The following is a 22,994-nucleotide window of genomic DNA, read 5'->3' on the forward strand; positions in this document are numbered from 1 at the left end:
ACCTACAAAACTTTTTCAGAAAGATTAGACTAAATGAATTTTTTAAAGATAAAGAGGATAACCGAACTGTTGTAGATAATAAATCAGGCCTTAAACCCAAGTCTCACTGGACCCCGTCTCTAAATCAAGTAAATAAAAAAGTGGATCTCTTTGAGAAAGTTGTAGAAAATAACATTGATGCTCTGTTCACAAAAAAGGTATGGTGGCAAAATAATCTTAACAAAAATGAACGTATAGCCTTAACTAATTTGGAACGCCGCCAGGATTTAACTATAAAACCTGGTGATAAAGGAGGGAGTATTGTAGTGATGACACCACAGACTATAATAACAAGATGTTTAGTATGCTCAACAACCCCCTACACTATGAGAAATCTAACAAATTAGAATGGAAGGCACTTATGGAAAAAGTAGGCAGACTTTTAGACTTCGCTAAAGAAGATGAGATCATTTGCTCAGAGGAATATAATTTCCTCAGAAACCCTAATCCTAAAATACCTGCACTGTACGGTTTGCCTAAAGTGCATAAAGATCTAAAAAAAAACCCCATGAGACCAATAGTATCTAGTATTGATTCCCTAACGGAACCTTTCAGCAAATACGTAGATAAATTTCTACAGCCATTGGTAGTGAAGCAGAGGGCCTATATTAAGGACACAACCTCCATCATCAACAAAATTGAAGGTATTGCATACCATCCAGTTAACCAATGGCTTGTAACGCTTGATATAGAAGCCCTCTATACGAATATACCCCAAAACGACACAGTACAAATGCTTGAGGGTTTGTTACAAGATGGAAACGGTGATTTATCAACCCATTCATCGTTTATCATTGATTGTGTGGAAGTCATCTTGAAAAACAATATTTTCCTATTTGGCACAGAATTATATAAACAGATCAAAGGTACCAGCATGGGGGCCACCTGTGCTCCCAGTCTGGCCTGTTTGTATGTAGCCAATTGTGAAGAGAAACATATCTTCAATTCGGTGGCACCGTTCTATGAAAACATCTCCTATTGGTCACGGTATATTGACGATGTTTTCTTTATATGGAGCGGTGCTATCGAATCACTAAAGGATTTTATCACTTGTTAAACTTAGGAGATGCCAATCTTAATTTTACATCCACTATTGATAGGACACAGTGCGATTTTTTAGACATTACAATAAAACATCTGGATGGCAAACTCAAAGTTGAGCTTTTTACTAAACCAACAGATCGTAACACCATGTTACACTACCAAAGTAACCACCCCATGTGCCAAAGGGACAACATCCCATTCGGCCAATTTTTAAGAATACGCCGTAACTGCACTGACATCAATGATTTTAATAGACATTCGGATGTACTATCACAAAAACTGAGAGATAGAGGATACCCCAAAAATCTAATACGCAAGGCCTATAAAAGAGCAAAATACTTCAATCGAGATTCGCTATTCAGAGAAAAAGAGAATAAAAATATGGATTCTCAAAATCTACCCTTAATCTTTGTAACGAACTTTAGCAGCATTAGTAATAAGGTTAAAAACATTATCAACAGAAATTGGCCGTTACTTAGAGATAGAAATGATACTAATCTTACCAAACCAATGTTCTCCTTCCGAAGAAACTGTACTATCCGGAACAAATTAGTACATACATATAGAGAGAATAGGACACCTAAACAAAGTACCATTAATAATATTCCATTCCCTGTTGGTACTTTTCCATGTAACTCCTGTAAGAGTTGTGGCCACATCAAGAGCGGCGGCTGTATAATCCATAATGGTTATAAGCACCATATGAGAAGCTTGATAAATTGCAGAACTCGTAACATCATCTATATGATATTTTGTCCCTGCAAGAAAGCATACATTGGAGAAACTTCACATGAAATTAGAACAAGGATCACTGAACACAAATCTGCAATTAGAACCAAAAGAATGACAGCTCCACTTGTGGAACATTGGTTGGAGGCCGACCATTCAATAGAAGATCTGCAATGGTGTGGCATAGAAACTGTGCTCTGTGACACACGAGGAGGCGATGTAGCCTTAAAAAGAAAAAAACGTGAACAATATTTTATGTCACGTTTTGATACTCACAAAAATGGATTAAATAATAGGGAGGACTGGGAGAGATTACTGTGATTTCTTCACAATACTGCTCTACCCCTATGTCCTTATTTCATTTGTATTTATCTGTAGCCAAGCAATTGATGAATGAGGGGTAATTTAAATCCACCAGTTGTGGCCCCACGCTCCAACTGAGGCCACTTCGAACTTTGGAGCCCTATAGGATTAAGCTTAAACACAGAGATGGACATTATCTCCTTCAATCTGGGATAAAACGTTGTGACTATCGATCAGAGTACTTCATTATATGTCCATCAATTCAGGTACTCCAAGATGGCCGCTCGTTTTCCATCACTTCTAACATCACCGCGTAATCCATTACATGGACAAATAAAATAAAATGTACCGCGTCTGACTAATTAATCTTTTGATTCTAGATTGAAACGAGGTTTTAGCAACCATGAGGCAAATATTGTTGTTGCATTAAAACATTATATATCGCTATCATATATATACCCCTATATATATAATCTAAGCAAGACAGGACGAACATAATAACGACTCAACAATACGCAACATTAAAAATTTTAAATAAAGCGCTTCATGCTGAGCTTACTTCGTTTATACTATCCTTTGTATTGACCCTTGTCCTCTACAATATGGCCGCCGCGGTCACTTAGAAATAAGATAGATATACAGACATAGTGTTAGCAGCTGATCTGTTTGGAAATGACGTCAATAATACATCCGGTTAAACGGGTTTAAAATAAAGTGAAATTGCAATCCTTTCGTAAACCCGATTTGGATGTACCACGAGAGCAGGGAGGCCGAACTAACGCGACGAGGTAAGCGGTAACGAACCCCACAAGGCTGTAGTTAGTTCATAGCATTTAGCATATATGAAGCGTTCTTTTTCAACTCGCCCTGCTTTATGTTTTTAGTCCGAATAATAGTCAATATTTGTTCTAACTCAGTTGATTTTGTTTGCCCTATACAAAAAACTTTGCAGACAACTTAATTAATTTGCAATATAATTTAAGAAACGATAAAATACCCGCAAATTGCATATTTATAGAACTAGGGATTTAGGCAATATATAATAATAACTACCGGTAGTAAGGGCATTATTCGAGATAAAAACATTGATTGCCGTTGTATAGTGATTAAATAATGGTGATTCTACGTCATGTGAGCGAATATATGATACGCATTTTATATATTTAGGCGGTCTATGAGACTGAAGAAAAATTGAAATTTCTTCTACCTAATGTAAAGGTACCGCCCTAAAGAATTGATAATCAGAACAACTAAATCTGATCTGCTCTCGGAACTAAGGTGAGAGGTTCTAGTATGAATTCAGATACAGGAACATGTCACTAGGGATTGGTTGAGCTAATAAGGTTCTTCATTTAACTCCCAACAGAGACCACAAAAACCGATGATTATTTCTAAGTAGTCCTGGTGTCCGGGAATAAAAAGAAAGAATACTCAATTTTGGTGGCTTCTCGTGGTACAAAGAATAAGACTTTTATATAATATTCAGGTATGCCAACCTTTGCTTATAATTAACAAGTCTAATGAATTAAATGGTTAGTCCTATCTAAAAGTGATTTCTGTTTATAATATAGGAAATTATATAACCTGGCAGGAATTCGCAATTGGAAGGTCATCCTCCACTACTTTATACACTCTCAAATTTAAGATGAGGTATGCAGTTTTGTTTTTATTGTAATTTACAAGAGACATGCGAGATAGGAAATTCAGTGTCAATACTAGAAGATACTAAGAATGCTACCTTAAATGATCAACGTGGTAGTTTTTGTCAAATGTCAGAAGACAGAGGTTATTGTAAAATAATAAGGCAACACTGTCATTTTATTTTGTTAATTTGCACTTTTTTATATAAAAATGTTTAAATTGGATAATTTTTTCTTTTGTTTTAGATGAAATAAACAGTTTGTTTAGTCCTGAAGAAGGTGAAATATTGTACACAACACCGAAACGCTGCGTCGACTTTTAACTCTTGTGTTTTAAATGTATTGATTTACCTGACTTTATAAGAATTTTAGATTGTAACCCAACTTTGGGAGCCATAGGTATTTGTCTATTTGTTACTATATGAATAGAAATAAATGATAATTTTTAATAATTTTGTCTCACATAGAGCTTTTCTAAAGTGCTTTTATTATGTACAGTGTTTGCATAAACCCGAATAATTTGTGTCAATACCCTGTCTACAAGCAAATTTAATTTGTCTAAATAGGGACATCTTGTAAATTCTTCACCACTTACCCCCCGTCCCGTTGTGTGTTACACATTGGGGTAGCTCCCCTCTTCAATTTCTTTTCTAGTGAAGAAAGCATACCATATAGAGTTATGACAAAGTTGTAACTTATGCCACACCTCACCTCCTCTGCATGACACCATCCCCTCATGCCTCCTAAAAGCAATGGCCTTAAGGCCTACCCCACAGACCCCTCGACATAACCTATTCTGAATGTCTGCAGGCCTGCTTTACCCTTTGGGGCTTTCTCAATAGCTGTGGTAGACCACCCATCAACGTAATTCCTTCTGGGTTGCAAGGAGAGGGGCAAGCCCCTTGCCAGCACTTTCAATTGATGCTTTGAAGGACTACTACCCTTGGAATTTTCAATTCTCGATGCCACCCATGATTGGCAGTAGCAATTTTGAAAATTGTGAATGGAGACTTTGTATTCACGCAGTCTTTAAGCACAGTATGGGTCTCATAAACACAAAGGTCACGTGGTACCTCTGACTCTCACCCCATGACGCCTCATGAAAAGCGAAGCCATTACTACTGCACGCAAAGCCCTTCGGTGACTCCTCTGGTCAGGTTTGTGTTGAAGGCAAAGGAGCCGGCTCATAGATGGGAGCTGTCTCACTGTCTGCTCCTCGCCAGCTCATTCTCCTGGCAATGTAAAGATTATTCTGGATGACCAAAGGTTCATTGTCCATATCAAGGCGCAGTGAAGCATCTTTGTCAACAGCCTCTGGTCAGGTTTCAGCACTTTGAGACCAGAGGTCTTACTGTCAATCAATTGATGTGGATATGTTTATAGGGAAAGTGTGAGCACACAGATTTAAAAAAATGTGTTTTGTGTTCCCAATATTTAATTTTTAATATTTATGCCACACCTTGTATTGTTTCCACAAATGTATCTGTTTTGAAGGACCCACCGGGCAGTGGGACAAAGAAAGTGCACCTGCACCAATTCACCATCAGTCATGTTCATTACGGAGCCCGGTGAGCTGCACCAGTCCAAGTGGGTCAGTAGAAACAAACCAAAACTACAACTCCCAACATGCATTAGGCTATCAAATGAAATCCCAGCACTGCAAACATAGCCCCAAATTTACTAACATTTGATATGACGCAGCAAGACCCGTGGTGGCTCCTCGAGGGAGTGCTGCGGGCGGTGGGGTGAGGGAAGGCAGGGGGGTAGTAAACTCCGGCATACGGCCGAATGGAGTTAATTAAATAAAGAAATAAATTAAACTGTTTACATTGCGCACGCTATATCGCCATTTGGCGTTACAGCGCGCTCAATGTCATTCGTTTTATTTATTTACTTAACTCCGTTCGGCCGTATGCCAGAGTTTACTATCCCACTCCCTTCCCCCGCCCCGCCGCACCACCCCACAGCACTCCCTCAAGGAGCCGCCACTGAGTAAGACATCTTGAGATGGAGAGAGCAGAAATGCTCCGTCTTTACTTAGATATGGCCACTCCCGCTCTCCCTCTGAACGGGTGCACTGAGTGCTGTGTAGCGCCAATGCAGCCACACTTGCACGATGGTGCACGGGTGCTTGTGCTGGAAAATGAATGTGTCCATCTGTAATGCAAATGGTGCTCATGTAAAGCGATCCAATACCTTAGGGTCAAGTATACGCTATATTAAAAAAAATGCAGAACTCGAACAAACAGGCAATAACCATGAAAAATAGACATATTTCTCCTTATTACACCTCCGTTGGGATGGCGTACCATCCTGACACATTTCAGGTTAACTATTCTTAGAAAAACTGGTAAGGTGCCAAGATCCATGGGTGGATGCCTGGGAGCGTCCACATTCCACCCAATGCACAGGAGCGCGAGGCAGCGACTTGTGCTGCCTCCTGTTGCTCTAGGTTTACTCAGCCTCACTGGGTCACGCCTGGTGGCTTCGCATGACTTAGTAAATCTGGCTTAAGGGCTTGCGCAACGCAAGTTCTTAGGGGCAGATTTACGAGCCCCGTGCACCACATTTGCGCCGCTTCTGTGACGCAGCGGTGGCGTAAACCATGCGCCACGTTGCGCCCTATTTACAACATGAAGCATCTAGGGAGATGCGTCACGTTGTAAAGCCCTGCACCACATAAAACCAGCGTCAGGTTTCATGTGGGCGTTCCGTCGCAGGAACGCCTCGGAAAAGTGCAATATTTCACTCAGTCACTTTTCCTTAGCCGCTGTGTCAAAACCTGGCGCCTGCTTGAAGCAGGCGTAAGGCGTGACGCACCATGTTGAGGATAGGGCAGCTTGGAACAGTGCTGGAGTTGCGTCGTGCCCGCGACACAACTCCAGCACTGTGCCAACCTTACGCCGGCAGATGCGACACGCATCTGTTTGTCCTTGCGCCATGATGCGCCGCATTCTAAATGCGCATCTGTGGTGGCGCAAGGGTAAACTTGCGTCACGCATCTTTCCTGGCGCATCCCTGCTGATTTGCTGTGATGCGCCAGGAAACGTAAATCTGCCCCTTAGTGTTCATGGTGTTTTGACAACTTTGTGGTTCGCCTCTGAAGAAGCTGCACATCGTTCTGCTCACCCTTCACAACACCCACCCCGTCCCCAACACCCGACAATACCAGTCAAAAACACACCATTTCCGATGCGCCTCCATTACGTCACTTCCGCACAGCCAGGGCGCGTTGCTGCCGCGAAGAGTCGTTTTCTAGGAGATTCTTCCCAGCCTGGGGCTGCAACACTGAAGGATACAACACGCCTTCTTTGTGCTTGGGATTCAAATTGCTCGTTTATTTTCCAGTTGTGAGTGTTTGTGTTGTTGTGTCTGTGGCGCACTCTGGAGCCATCAGCAACGCGCCGGGAGCAATGATGCGGCATAAAGCCGCCCCTGGCCGGAAGCTCTCCCTCTCGCCCCCCTTGAATGATGACGCTTCTCGCCTGGTTGCCCCGCGGAGTGGTCCCGAGCCACCATCCCGCGCCATCACATCCCCAAACGCTGCGCGTGCGATGCGCCGAAGTGACATTTCTCCAGTTTTGCATATACATGATTTTCTGAAAACCCCTGAAGCACTGATCTCGTGTGTTGATCTGTTCTTCCGCATTCCGAGAATAAATTCGTACAACGTCGAGGTAAATCACTGTAAACTCGCCCAGGAACGCTCTGAATAGCCTCATTTAGAAAATATTGAAAGGCAGCAGGTACAGTACGCAGGCTGAACGGCATTACCCTGTGTTTACAAAACCTGTCTCGAGGGCGCTTTTCCTCCCTCACCCCACCATTATCAGGAATAAGTCATAAGCTCCGCGCAGACCCAATTTAGAAACATCATTGAAGGGAATTCCTCATGTCGGTATTGTGATCTGGTAGTTTCATAGCTCCTGGCTGCCATTAGTCTGGCTTCGAAGAGCTACCCTCTCCTCAGACTGCCAGCTGGGGTGGGCATGTGTTGATGGTAGTCATGTCGGTATTGTAATCTGGTAGTTTCATAGCTCCTGGCTGCCATTAGTCTGACTTCGAAGAGCTACCCTCTCCTCAGACTGCCAGCTGGGGTGGGCATGTGTTGATGGTAGTCACGGGCACTGGGCCTCCTCCATGGGAATAGATGGGTGACGTGCACGAGGGCCAGAGCACTTCAGCGAGGTGCGCAGCTGTCCTGGAGATGCGGTGTTATGTCAGAGAGACGCATAATGCGCACATACACCACAAGGTTTCTTGGTGCCGAGGTGACAGAGAAGGAACATGAAACGGAAAAGCAGCGACATCAAAGGATTGCATCAATTATGCGCTTGCCGAAACAACCAGGGGCCTCATTTACAAGCCCCCGTGCGCAGCCGGAAAGCCACTTTTATTGACGTGCCCGTGGGGCGCAGTGCAGCGCTATATCTACAAGGCCACCAAAATCCACCCTGCGTGGCTTTTCATGGCCTGCTAGATATGTTGTGAGGCAACGCAGCGCAAGACGCTGCGTTGCCTCACTCTGCGATGGGGACGCGTGCCATAGGCATTACAGTGGGTGTTCCCAGGTTAACACCCATGGCATTTGACACATTCCCAGATTTACAACGCCCGCACCCCTGGGAATGCATCAAAAGCCTACGCCTCCCGAGGGATAGCGTAGAGGAGGCCCAGCAAGGAGAAGTAACTTCATCTCGCCTCATTTCCTTTCCTCTTTCTATATGTGCTGCAGAACACATAGGAGGAAATCGCCTCCATGGATTATTTTTGTGCAGGAACGTTTGCCTTCCTGCACAAAAACAATCTTTCCCACAATACGGGCACCCTGGCACCATTGTGCAAGGGTGCCTGCGTTGGCATATGGCAGACAATTGAACGCCAGCGCAGAGGAAGAGGACAGGAATGTGCCGTATTTAGAGATACAGCGCATTCCTGCCTTTTCTTTTGATGTAGGACAGCGCAGCTAGATGGCTTGCAACGCTGCCGTACACCAAAAGCTTGTATATGAGGCCCCACGTCTTTAATGACTGTCTGAACTTCAAGTAATTCGGTGCCATATGTAGACTGGGAGGAAACAAATTCCAGGTCTGAGAGGCGCAAACAGAGGATCTGATGCCGCCCATCCTTTGCTTTTTAGGTCTCGCCTGACCCAGCGCATGCGCTGGGTCAGGCGAGACTTATTGAGAGGGCTCCAAAAAGTGCGAACAGGCCACCCTGGAGCTACAGTGCATGTGCGCGGGCGCGCGCGCCGCGCCTTACCGCGATTACTTTCACTTTCGCGGTCGCATGGCCGCTTTGATGTATGATCGTGATCGCGATCACTTTTGCGGCCGTACGGCCGCTTTGCATAGCCAATGGGTCTCGCTTTTGGGACCTTTTATGTATTTAGTTATGCAACTGTTGCATGGCTAAACACTTATAAGGTCCCAAAGGCGAGACCTATTGGCTATGCCAATGCTTGTTGAACTTGGGGATGGAAAAAGATTCTGAGAAGAACTCGGGTTATTTTCGGAAATCTGCAATTTTAAGAAGGAGGGACCTTCATTAGCAAGAGCCTTAAAGATAATGCAGCCGGTTTTAAAAATAATCCTTTGCTCCTAAGGGAGGCAGTGGAGGTCTCTCAATAGAGGAATGAGATGACACTGTCTAGGCTGTTCATAAATAAGACGTGCTGCTTGATTCTGGACAATTCTGAGTCTGGAACGTAAAGTTTTGGGCGATGGGATGTAGACTCAGTAAGCATAATCAAGGCGAGATATAACCAGGGCCATTTCTTGGGTCAAGGCTTCGAAGGCGAGGAATCTAGCTCTTGTTCTGGTCCTCCGAAGAGATGTGAAGCAGGATGAGTTTACTGCTCCTAACTGAGCTTTTACGGAAAACTCATTCTCAATGAGGGCTCGGCTCCCAAGCTGTTGACTGATTTCTTAGGAGACGGCGGGTCCTCCAAGTCGCGGGGTCAGGAAGATGCTTTCCAATAGTTGATTTAACTTCATGTGATGACAACCTCAGTTATATCCGCCTTGAGTTTGAGACGTGTAGATCTCAGTGACACCTTTATTAGATAAACAGTAGAGTTGATGTCCCGGGAAGTCAACGTTACTTGGGCGGCCATCCTTAAGAGGAAGCGAGGTTGGCGATGCGGGTAATGAAAGTGTGCAGTCGGGTGGTGCCTCATCGAGTACTGGAGGCTAGACAGAACTAGGTGGGTATTCACTAACATTTTTCTCTGGTGCTCGCATGTCAGAAAGGAACGTAGAGTATTGTGTCGCTTTATGATCCATTAAAGAGCCATTCAGGAGCAGGGCAAATTGTGCATCACCGCACAATTACCTGCACAACCCTTGGACCAAGAACGTAGTGCCGCTCAAGCGCCTTGCTGCATTGAGTCTTTTTGAGCAAAGGCTACGGGGCCGATTCACAGAACTAACTTAAGACAAAATCCTACACTTACTACTTTTGGTATTCACAGAAGTTAGGATTTTGTCTTGAGTTTGTCTTAAGTTTGTCTTAAGACAGACTTAAGACAAAATCCTAACTTAAGTCTGTCTTAAGTCTGTCTTAAGTCTGTCTTAAGTCTGTCTTAAGTTTGTTTTAAGACAAACTTAAGACAAAATCCTAACTTCTGCGAACTTCTACTCACGCACAGAAAGTGTTCCTTACATTGATCCGGACCAAGACCCCCCCCTTAAACGACACCAAAGAAACTACTACCCCCCGTACTCCCACAGTTCACCCATCCAATAAGGACACTATCACGCCTGACCCCAGACTTGACTTGATACTATCAGCCCTTCAGCAAATTGACATCCAAACCCTTCACGATATTATTTTACAGCAACCAAAGCTCATTCACACTAAACAGGAATACAGATCTCTTCCGCACCCCAAGCACTCGCGCCAAACCCAACACCATCTTGCTAGCTCCCAGGACCTGGCACCCCCACGTTGGAACACAGTTCCTCTCCCTAATGCCATTTCCCGCCCAAGCAGGATGAGAAACCCTCTATCTGCTAAAGATTTGGAGACCCTCCTTCGCTCTTACGAGCCATCTCACCCTACTCATAAAGTTCTGCTGCCTAACTTACTTACAGACTCCCGAATACAATCTATCTCGATAAACACATACAGAGCCACTAGACACAACCCCAGAGGTATAGTGGAAAATAACCTCACTAGAATCCCCCTCACAGTATCCAATAAGTCGCGGCTAAATTGCATTCTCCTAAATTGCAGATCCGTGTCTAGACATGCAGCCGACATAGCTGATCTATTACTCACTTACGAACCAGACATTCTAATCTTGACGGAAACATGGTTAAATGAAACATTCTGCTCCCCCCAAACTACGGCATCACCAGACTAGACAGAACGGACAGGCCAGGCGGTGGGATAGCCTGCATACATCAGAACAGCCTAACAGTGACCAACACCATGGCCCCCGCCTTATCCTCATGTGAATACCTCTGCTTAAACATAGCCAGCAATAACAAACAAATATATTCTTTACACACTTTCTACCACCCTCCTGGAGATAACCTTACATTCATAGAACACCTCATGGATATTCTAGCTTCAAACGACAGCCAACAAAATAAACAAATTTTTCTGGGGGACTTCAACCTTCACTGGGATGACCAGAACGATCCAGGGGTAAACAACCTCAAAGCTTTCCTCTCTGACCTTAATCTTAAACAAATATGCAACAGCCCAACTCACGACAAAGGAGCAATTCTCGACCTAGTAATCTCCAAGGAGAACTCCCCACAACTTGACTCGATCCTCCCATGTGACTGGTCTGACCATCATGTCATCACATTTCAAGTCTTAGAAAGGGTGAAACACCTTTCAACACAACCTCTGAGAACTAAAATTTGGAAGAGAGACCTGAAAAACCTCGGCTCTGACCTCCTAGCATCATCTAACCCAAACCCACTATATCCCCCGGAAGAACTAGCAGACGTCCAGGGTCTGACCAACCACTACTTTCACTCCATGAACAACCTACTGGACAAAATAGCCCCTCTTCAACTGAAACGAACCTCCACAAAAGTCTCAAATCCCTGGTATGATGGACGGCTAAAGGAAGACAGACGCTCTCTTAGAGCAATGGAACGACGCTGGAGAGCCGCACCCTCAGCTGACCACCTCAAGTCACTAAGAACCTCCAGAAACTCCTATTTTAGAAAGATCAGAAAATCTAAAACCGACTTCTTCAGGACTCAACTAGACCAAGCCACGAACCGCCCCAAAAAACTATTCGATCTTATCAAAGCTCAAACCAAGAACGCACCCATGCTCCCAAAGGCCGTCCCAGTCTCTCTACCCAATTGTGACAAATTTATCTCCTTCTTCGCTTCTAAAACAGAAGCCATTAAATCAGACCTACTCAATGACCTCTTATCACTCTCAGACATGATAGAGAGCCCATCACATCTCCTTGCAGGTGCCCTGGCTAATGACCTCCCAAAATTCAACCTCAAAAACAATGCTACATGGTCCCACTTCTACACTTACAGTGAAGAATCCATATTAAAGACGCTTACCACTCTGAAACCTTCCAACCATTTCACAGACCCGCTCCTGGCCAACTACTTAAAAGACTGCATTCCTCTGATACTACCCCTCTGGACCAAGATCATACATTCCTCCCTCCTTCAAGGATCCATTCCAGACATCTTGAAAACAGGTCAGGTATCCCCTATCCTGAAGAAAACTACAGCTGACCCCTCGGATCTAAATAACTACCGTCCGATCTCTAACATACCTATGCTAGCCAAACTCCTAGAAAAATGTGTTAACATGCAGCTAAACAGTCACATTGACCAATTCAAACTGCTTAATCAATTCCAATCAGGCTTCCAAGCAGGTCACAGTACCGAGACTGCCATGACACATGTAATGGACGACGCTCTAAAAATCCTGGACCAAAACGAAGCATGTCTACTGATCCTACTGTTCCCATGAGGCACAGGGTCAAGACTGATTTGCATATGGCCATGTCTGAACTGGGGTGGCGTAGTGGGCAAAAGAACGATGGATTTAACCCAGATCTCTTGACTGGGGGAGAATGTCTGCATTGTCAGCATTCCGTCCATCATTTGTTTGTTGTAACGCTTTTCGCCCTAAGTGGGATGGGTATGCCCAGACGTGGGTCCCGTGCTCACTACGCCACTGGAGTCAAGCTATCCTGGCTGATGACGGCTGATAGCCAGAAACCGGTCCTAGGATGCTTGATTCTGGTCCAGGGAAGACATGGCTTGGCAGTTCGGGCTGGACTGTTCCCATGAGGCACAGGGTCAAGACTGATTTGCATATGGCCATGTCTGAACTGGGGTGGCGTAGTGGGCAAAAGAACGATGGATTTAACCCAGATCTCTTGACTGGGGGAGAATGTCTGCATTGTCAGCATTCCGTCCATCATTTGTTTGTTGTAACGCTTTTCGCCCTAAGTGGGATGGGTATGCCCAGACGTGGGTCCCGTGCTCACTACGCCACTGGAGTCAAGCTATCCTGGCTGATGACGGCTGATAGCCAGAAACCGGTCCTAGGATGCTTGATTCTGGTCCAGGGAAGACATGGCTTGGCAGTTCGGGCTGGACTGTTCCCATGAGGCACAGGGTCAAGACTGATTTGCATATGGCCATGTCTGAACTGGGGTGGCGTAGTGGGCAAAAGAACGATGGATTTAACCCAGATCTCTTGACTGGGGGAGAATGTCTGCATTGTCAGCATTCCGTCCATCATTTGTTTGTTGTAACGCTTTTCGCCCTAAGTGGGATGGGTATGCCCAGACGTGGGTCCCGTGCTCACTACGCCACTGGAGTCAAGCTATCCTGGCTGATGACGGCTGATAGCCAGAAACCGGTCCTAGGATGCTTGATTCTGGTCCAGGGAAGACATGGCTTGGCAGTTCGGGCTGGACTGTTCCCATGAGGCACAGGGTCAAGACTGATTTGCATATGGCCATGTCTGAACTGGGGTGGCGTAGTGGGCAAAAGAACGATGGATTTAACCCAGATCTCTTGACTGGGGGAGAATGTCTGCATTGTCAGCATTCCGTCCATCATTTGTTTGTTGTAACGCTTTTCGCCCTAAGTGGGATGGGTATGCCCAGACGTGGGTCCCGTGCTCACTACGCCACTGGAGTCAAGCTATCCTGGCTGATGACGGCTGATAGCCAGAAACCGGTCCTAGGATGCTTGATTCTGGTCCAGGGAAGACATGGCTTGGCAGTTCGGGCTGGACTGTTCCCATGAGGCACAGGGTCAAGACTGATTTGCATATGGCCATGTCTGAACTGGGGTGGCGTAGTGGGCAAAAGAACGATGGATTTAACCCAGATCTCTTGACTGGGGGAGAATGTCTGCATTGTCAGCATTCCGTCCATCATTTGTTTGTTGTAACGCTTTTCGCCCTAAGTGGGATGGGTATGCCCAGACGTGGGTCCCGTGCTCACTACGCAACTGGAGTCAAGCTATCCTGGCTGATGACGGCTGATAGCCAGAAACCGGTCCTAGGATGCTTGATTCTGGTCCAGGGAAGACATGGCTTGGCAGTTCGGGCTGGACTGTTCCCATGAGGCACAGGGTCAAGACTGATTTGCATATGGCCATGTCTGAACTGGGGTGGCGTAGTGGGCAAAAGAACGATGGATTTAACCCAGATCTCTTGACTGGGGGAGAATGTCTGCATTGTCAGCATTCCGTCCATCATTTGTTTGTTGTAACGCTTTTCGCCCTAAGTGGGATGGGTATGCCCAGACGTGGGTCCCGTGCTCACTACGCCACTGGAGTCAAGCTATCCTGGCTGATGACGGCTGATAGCCAGAAACCGGTCCTAGGATGCTTGATTCTGGTCCAGGGAAGACATGGCTTGGCAGTTCGGGCTGGACTGTTCCCATGAGGCACAGGGTCAAGACTGATTTGCATATGGCCATGTCTGAACTGGGGTGGCGTAGTGGGCAAAAGAACGATGGATTTAACCCAGATCTCTTGACTGGGGGAGAATGTCTGCATTGTCAGCATTCCGTCCATCATTTGTTTGTTGTAACGCTTTTCGCCCTAAGTGGGATGGGTATGCCCAGACGTGGGTCCCGTGCTCACTACGCCACTGGAGTCAAGCTATCCTGGCTGATGACGGCTGATAGCCAGAAACCGGTCCTAGGATGCTTGATTCTGGTCCAGGGAAGACATGGCTTGGCAGTTCGGGCTGGACTGTTCCCATGAGGCACAGGGTCAAGACTGATTTGCATATGGCCATGTCTGAACTGGGGTGGCGTAGTGGGCAAAAGAACGATGGATTTAACCCAGATCTCTTGACTGGGGGAGAATGTCTGCATTGTCAGCATTCCGTCCATCATTTGTTTGTTGTAACACTGATCCTACTCGACCTGTCCTCAGCATTTGACACTGTCAAACACAGCAACTTGCTAGAACTCCTGAAACACAGAATGGGACTGTCTGGAGCTGTATTTAAATGGTTCGCCTCTTTCCTCCAAAATAGATCCCAAAGATTCAAAGGCAGTCAATCCCTATCCAATTCCATGCCAGTCACGTTAGGAGTGCCGCAAGGCTCCTCCCTCTCACCCACCCTCTTCAACCTCTTCATGGAACCCCTCACCGAACTTCTCAGCCTCGCTAAGATTCACTTTCATATGTATGCAGACGACACCCAAATCTACATTAAGATCAACTCACTGGAAGACATCAAATCGCTCAACACCGCTCTACAAAAAACCCAAACATGGCTGGCCGAAAACCACCTGAAACTAAATTCCCTCAAAACGGAATTCCTCCTTATCGCTCCCCCTAACAAAACACCCTCTATCCTGGTCTGGCTGAAGCACTTAACTGCTCTCAAAGGTCAACCTTTCATTGTATACTCAGCGAAATCGCTTGGCGTAACTCTGGACAGCAACCTAAAAATGCAGAAGCATATCAGCGCTTCCACAAAAGGAGCTAACCTCCACACGAGGACACTGCGCAAACTGAAACCCTTTCTGCCATCCTTCGACTTCAAACTAGCAGTTCAAGCCCTAGTAATCCCTAGAGTGGAATATGGGGCGGTTACCTTATGCGGCCTCCCAAGATCGTCGACAGCCCCGCTAAGAGCCACCATCAACTCCGCGGCGAGACTCATCACGGGCTCTAAGAGAACCACTCACATCTCCCCAGTCCTGAGAGCCCTCAACTGGTTACCGTTTGAAACAAGAATTCATCTGAAAATCGCGTGCATGACGCACAAGGCCCTTCACCATAACTCCCCTCACTACCTAGCTCATAAACTGGTGCTATCAGCTGGCTCCAGAGCAGCGAGGAGTGCCAAGACTCTTCTTCTGAAACCACAACGATTTGCCAAGAAAAAAACCTACAACCGATCCTTCTCTGGTATGACTCCCAGGGTCTGGAACGCGTTTCCGATTGAAACAAGAATTAACCCTTCCTCTGCCACCTTCAAAAAAGAAGTGAAAGCGACCCTCATGGCAAAATTTACGTGATTTGACTATCTTATTACGGGACTCTGTTTCTCCCAGATCTGTTTTTATGCTCCATTTTGTCCTCTAGCTGCCTTATTACTTTTATGAGTATTGTACTTTTGGACGCACTTATATCATTGTTTGCTAGGGTTACTCCTTGTTTTCTGCATGTTACTTGTAAAGCACTCTGATACTCGCAAGGGTCTTGTTCGCGCTATATAAAATCTTCAAAATAAATAAATAAATACAATTTTTGTCTTAATGAATCGGGCCCTACGTTTCTGGCAGTAGCGGCACAACTTCTGCTGCAACAAACTTGGTGCAATTCATGAGAGAGCCCAGAGTGCAACTCAGTGGGCATTAAATGTAAGTAGTTGGGTTGAGGGCATCCAGCAGAGGTCTTCTAAGGCAGGAGAGATGCGGTCTCACGGTTAGACATGCAAAGACTTGTGTAGCTGAGCCTTGGATAGACTGGAGTCTCAGCACAAGGCATCAACGTGCCCGAGGTTGAGTCTATTGGTGTTGTCCAGCCAAGAGTGTACAAGAGCTATTGTGGTTGCAATCGGAGCAGGAAAGAAAAGATTTGCCCGAGACATTTGAGGCGGTGGAGAGAAGGCTTGGCAGGGGGTTTCCAGGGCTCAGCATAGGCACAAGTTTAACCCGAAAACTCCTGAGATCAATGACATCTATGAAGAGCTGGGCTCAGCTGAACAATGAAAGGAAAGACCAGGCTGGGTCTGGCCACCAGTTACTTTTGGAAGGTTAAGAATGTGGAATATTTGTTGAAGGGGTTGAGAACCCACTTCAAAGAATAATCACAGTATTTGTTGGGGCGAACCAAACATGTCAGTAAATAAACCTGTGCTTAACCGTCTGGTAGCTTGGCACAAAAACAGTCAGACTGACCTTAGAGGCAATGTGTGAAGTATGTATGCAGCACACATACAGTAATACAGAGAAAACACAACGCAAGAACAATCCCCACACCAATTTAGAAAATAGAGAATATTCTAACAATAAAATGACACTAAAATAACAAAAATCCAATCAGTAGAAGCAGAGTCCTGAATGTTTGAAGTTTCAGATTGAAATCGCACCAAAAGGCACAAGCACCGACTGCAGGTCTCCGATCACACCGGACTGGGACAAAGTCACAAGTTCAGGCTCACCGCGATAACATGTAAGCCGGGTACGGGACCAGGGTAGGCCGACTGGGAGTTGTACCTTTTGTCCTTGGTGTGGGGACGGCGCAGCGCTGCGATGCGAGGCTCTCACTGCTGTGCATCGGATACGTCATGCCAATTATCACGAGCGGTACAGGGCTGCCATGCGAGTCTTTCCATGTCTCTGCATCGTATCCAGCCAAGTCGCCAATGCGGTACTACGATGCGAGGCCCAGCGTCGTTCTCCACCCCTCTGCGGCTGGTCCAGTGAAAGCGCTCATTGAGCTGGAAAAAGAACTCTGACTCCAGCCACGGGTCCTTGAGGACAGCACTTGGAGGTCAGGACTCACGCCCACAGAGGCCAGCAGAGGGGGCCAGGTTAGGACCGGTTGTGTCTGCTCAGCTGGAAAGCAGGTAAGGTTTCTGGATGCTTGTTGAGTCCCTGTAGCTCAAACAGGAAGTCTGCCAAGTGACGCTTGAAGTACCTTCTGATGTCCTGGATTCAAGGCAAGCAGGTCCAATGTTCCTCCTTCAAGCATCAGGCCAGCTCTTTTACTGAGTCTTCTGAGGTCCAGGAATGTTCTGATTTGTCTAGGCTGAAAACTCGTTCTGGTCAGTTCTCCCCTCTTTCATGGGTTTCGCTCCCGCCTGGCTAGGGAGACAAAAGGCTGGGGCCGGCTTGGTGTCAGGCTCCTTTGTGAGTGCTAGGGCAGGTTCCCTTGAAGTTTAATCAGGGCAGGGTTCAGATCCCACTCTCCTCTACTCCTAGGCCCCTTTGTTCACTGTCGGGCGCTAACAAACATTGCCCAGTTAAGGGAGCCAGCTCCAGCCCAAGAGCAACCGACCACTCACAGGAAGGCCCTAAAAACCTGAAGCAGGAAAATAACAACTTTCTAAAAGTGGCATTTCCAAAATAGTAATCTAAAATCTGACTTTTCCATTAAAGATGATTTTAAATTACAATTAAAATGAGTGGAAGAAATACTTCTCTATCTGTTCTCAAGCTGAATTTAGCACGTATTAAATGTGATAAAGTAAATCAGTGTTCGCTTATAGGAGGACAGTCTTAACGAACTGGAAAACAGCTTTGGAGGTTTATCACTGTCAGGACATAAAAAAGAAAAATGTACATATCCTACTTTTTAAATACCTTGCCATATGAGCCAATAAAGACTACCTTAGGGGTGAACTTATTAAGAAGGAAGGTTTATGCTTGGCAAAGGTATATTTTGCCACGTTGAAATTACAGTTTAAACTGCACAGTGGCTGCAATGGCCGCCCTGAGATGTGCTTTCGGGCGCTGCTTTGATGGGTGTCGCAATGCGTGCTGCAGCGCACTAGCAGTATTTAATGTACAGACCCTAGTTATCAGCAATACTCTATGCTATGGACGTGTAAATACATTAAATGTGCCAGTCAGGAAGATGCCATTTTACCACATTTAAAGGAGAGGGCACACACACTTTACCACTAGTTGACAGGGGAAAAGTGACCAGAGTCCTAATGCCAACGCAAACAGGTTCAGCAGCAGAGGGCAACAACCTGTATCGGCCCTGCAGAAAGAGCATATTTCAAACAGAAGTTCCATCCATGCACTGACTGCGAAAAGGCGTGGTGCTGCTAAGCTGACGTCCATGCAACTTGATTGTTCCAGTTGTTCCATGAAGCCATAAGGTTCTCATTAAGCATTGACCGGAACTCCTCGGGACCGCATAATCCCCATGTCCCTTCCAAAGCTCGTGAAGGGGAAACATCGATCCAGGCACTCTACAAGTATCCCTTTCCTGCTCAAATCCAGACCTTAACACCGATGCCAATACTGATGCTCACCCGGCTCTCGGCCTGGATTAAAACCGCCGTTGGCCCACTAGCCCCGACTAAGACCTTTCTCTCCAGGCCGAAAAATCCCTCCGAACCATGGTTCTCCGTTGAATTAGGAGCTCAGAAACAAGTCTGTAGAAGGATATAGAGGCAGTGGAGAGCAAATTACGACCCCACGTTAAAAACACAATATGCACAGTCACTGTCGGATTACAAGAAAGCGATAATTGAAGAAAAAAGTAAATACTTCTCAACAAAGATCTTACATGCAAAAAACTCCAGCAGAGAGCTCTTTGCTACAGGTAGAAGCCTAACCAGATTCCCTGAGTCACCAAGGCTTGAAAGTAATGCTGAACCTGGCAACGTATTGGCACAGTTTTTTAAAGAAAAAGTAGAGACCGTGTACAAATCCTTCACTGATTATGATGAAACAACATCTGGGAACTTTTCAGCAGTCATTGCTCTTCCCCCACCGTATAGGTTTACGTCCTTCTCCCCTCCTTCCACAGAACAGATCATCCAGTTGGTAAAATTGTCCAAATCAGTGGCTCCTTCCGACCCCTGTCCTCCTAAAATATTGCACCTGGTACCGGATGCCATCAGTGAACAACTAACCTTGGTTTACAAGGAGATAATTCTCTCAGGTGCATTCCCTGATGCTTGCAAAATTACATTGATTCTTCCACTCCTAAAAAAAAAAAAACTATCTTGACCCAGCAGATCCCAGCAGCTATAGACCTATCGCCAGACTACCCTTCCCGGCCAAGGTACTGGAAGAAGTATTAAATACACAGCCTACAGCATTAATCTCTGAATCGGACCTTCTAGATCCATCACAATATGGGTTCCGGGAGGGGCACAGCACTGAGACAGCCCTGGTCATAGCAGCAGAAGAATTCGTAGCTCTACTGGACGCCGGGGGTAAGGCCACTTTGATCTTGCTAGATCTATCGGCAGCCTTTGACACAGTGAACCATAAAATATTAGCCAACAGGCTCCCCGGTCTGGGAATTAGAGGCTCAGCCCTTAAGTTGCTGAAATCATTTCTCTCTGACAGTGTTTAATCAGTAGAGTCTGGAGTATTTGTGTCCAAGCAATTTAAACACCCCTGAGGGGTGCCACAGGGATCGTCCGTGAGCCCTATGCTCTTTAATCTTTATGTGTCTCCGATAGCCACAATCATCAGACGGCATGGCTTCTCAATGGTATCATACGCGGAGGACACCCAGCTAGTGGTCTCAGTGTCAAGCAATGTCGAAGAAACAGCAGATAGCTTTAACAGCTGCATGACATAGCTAAACCAGTGGTTGAGGTCCAATTGCTCACAACTTAACGGCGGACAAACAGAGGTCCTACTGTTGGGTACTGAAACCTCCTTCTGGTCACCCAGATGGTGGCCGTATAGTTTAGGAGAATTTCCTGCTCCAGTGCAGAAGGTGAACAAACATAGGTTTCATCTTCGATGACAAAGTGACTTTTAAGAATCAGATCAATACACTCACTTCTTCTATCTTTTTCATCCTAAAAATGTTCCGGAAGGTCCGTCCTTTTAACCCGTCCGATTCACTGAAAACACTGGTAACAGCTCTAGCGCTGTCCAGACTGGATTATTGCAGTGCCCTGTACATGGGTATCCAAATACAGCTACTGCAGAAGCTACAGCGCCTCCAAGATGCGGCAGCCTGACTACTGCTGGACATCCCCAGGTCCCAACCAGTCTCCCACTGTCTCAGAACTCTGCACGGGCTCCCTGTGGACAAGTGGATCAAGTTTAAATCCCAATGCCTAGCATTTAAGACCCTGCATGGCGCTGGTCCCCAATTTCTAAAGAAACACTTGATCTGGTATGCACCTTCCAGAAATCTAAGATCTGCTCATAATAATCTCTTACAAACCCCCCTGGTCAAAAGAACCCGATGGGGGGGAAGAAGCTTTCTATTAGGGATGGTCAAAACATGGAACTCACTTCGAGCCTGCAGAAAGTACAGCCCTACGCTGTTAGCGTTTAGGAAATCATTAAAAACCTGCTCTTTGCCAATTAACTAGGTCTTATACAGTTCCTTCAGCACCTTACTGAAGTTGCTGGTATAAGCGCTTAGACGCCCTAGGGCATTTGTGCGCTATATAAAAGCCAAAATCAAATCAGTTCCCGGATGAGCTGAGCATCTTCTGCGCAGTTATGGCTGGAAATATATAGTCATAGCTTCTAGCGGTTACCCATGAGCCAATCCGCCATCTCGGTGGAAGGTGCAGCGGGTCATGCACGTCTTCACTCGATGCTGCTCGAGAACTCGCATTGGCCTTGAGAAGTCTGACAAGATGCGAGGCTTCCTCACTGAGATTAAAGGGTCCGGTCCCTTCAGGAAGGAATGCGGTCCCACCAGCACGAGGAGCATCAACAGTAGTGCATCGTACATATGTAGGAGTGTGTAAACCACACAGCCTGTAGTACTGACTGTAGTTATGGTTAAGCTGCACTTTCCATTGAAAAGGACTTCTTCATCAGCTGATGAACGTTAGCGCAGTTGGACGCATGGACACAATATGTGGATGAAAATGTGGAAGTTTGGCTCAGGTTTGCTACGCCAAGGTTCTTGCAGGCTTTGTGGATGGGTCACACAGCAGAGTAAAGCTGGTGGCCTCAAAGCTGTGTCATGGAGAAGACCCAACTCCGGCAGGTGATTACCTGGAAGGAACCAGCACCGGCCATAGTCTGTTAGCGGAACCCACCAGTGGCAGAGCTGCAGCAGGAGCCCGGACTTACAAACACTTTGCATCAGATTTGCTTTACTTTTTTAACAAAGACCCAGCGCAACGCACTAGGATGGTATTTACAATCCAACACAAATCACGACTTTCATTGGGTTGTAACCCAAAGTAGCGCAACGCAGTGCAATGCGCAGCCGTTGTTTACTTTGCATCATCAAAGCATTCCATGCGTGGTGCATGGCTGTTCTCATGCATCAGCAGTGGGTTTGAGAGCAAATCCATACCTACAAAGACTTGTAGACATGGGTTTGCACTAAAATCCTGCATCTCTCTGAGGCTGGCATAGAAAAGAACTATTTTTATTTCTCCTAATTGTTTCCTCTTCTCGTGTGTGGCCTTCCACTCCACACATAGAGAGAGGAAATTGAGGAAGGGACTATTTGCTGCACAAAGAATGCTGGCCACGCCGCAGACACCTATGCATTAAGGTCTAAGGGTGTCTGCAGCGGTGCATGGCAGCCAGCGAAGGGAGAGACCAAAACAGCCTCCCATCTTTGTAGATATGGTGCAGCGCTGCTCCCTCCTGTTCATGTAACGCAGCACTGCGTTGCAGGATTTATTTGAAACCCTGGGCCAGGGAGTTATTTCCAATACGTGATTCATTTGGTCCAGCACTTTTTGGAGAGGGGTGGATTCCAAACAATTGGACAAGAAACTATTTACTGAATATATGCTGATGTTGGACCTCCACACTGAAGTAAAAGGTGATTTGTCGAGCGCCCACTGTCTCAGAAAAGGTCTCATGGCGCTATGGAGCATGGATACAGATGACCGTCTCTGCAGATCTTCTGGGGGACTAGATCTCAAACAGCCAAGATCGTTTATATTTTTCTAAGCTTTGAGAAGCTCTTCTTTCCCCTCTGCAGCTCTATTTGGCCCACTGGAATTTGGGTCAATAAACACCAGCTTTGCTGAAGAGAGTTTAAGTGGTGGGTCATACATTGAGCCCCAAAGAAAAGAGAGCCCATATAGATGCATAATGCACTCTGACTCGAAAGAAACCCTCTT

This window comes from Triturus cristatus, chromosome 7 (assembly GCF_964204655.1).
Source record: "Triturus cristatus chromosome 7, aTriCri1.1, whole genome shotgun sequence".
Lineage (NCBI taxonomy): Eukaryota > Metazoa > Chordata > Amphibia > Caudata > Salamandridae > Triturus > Triturus cristatus.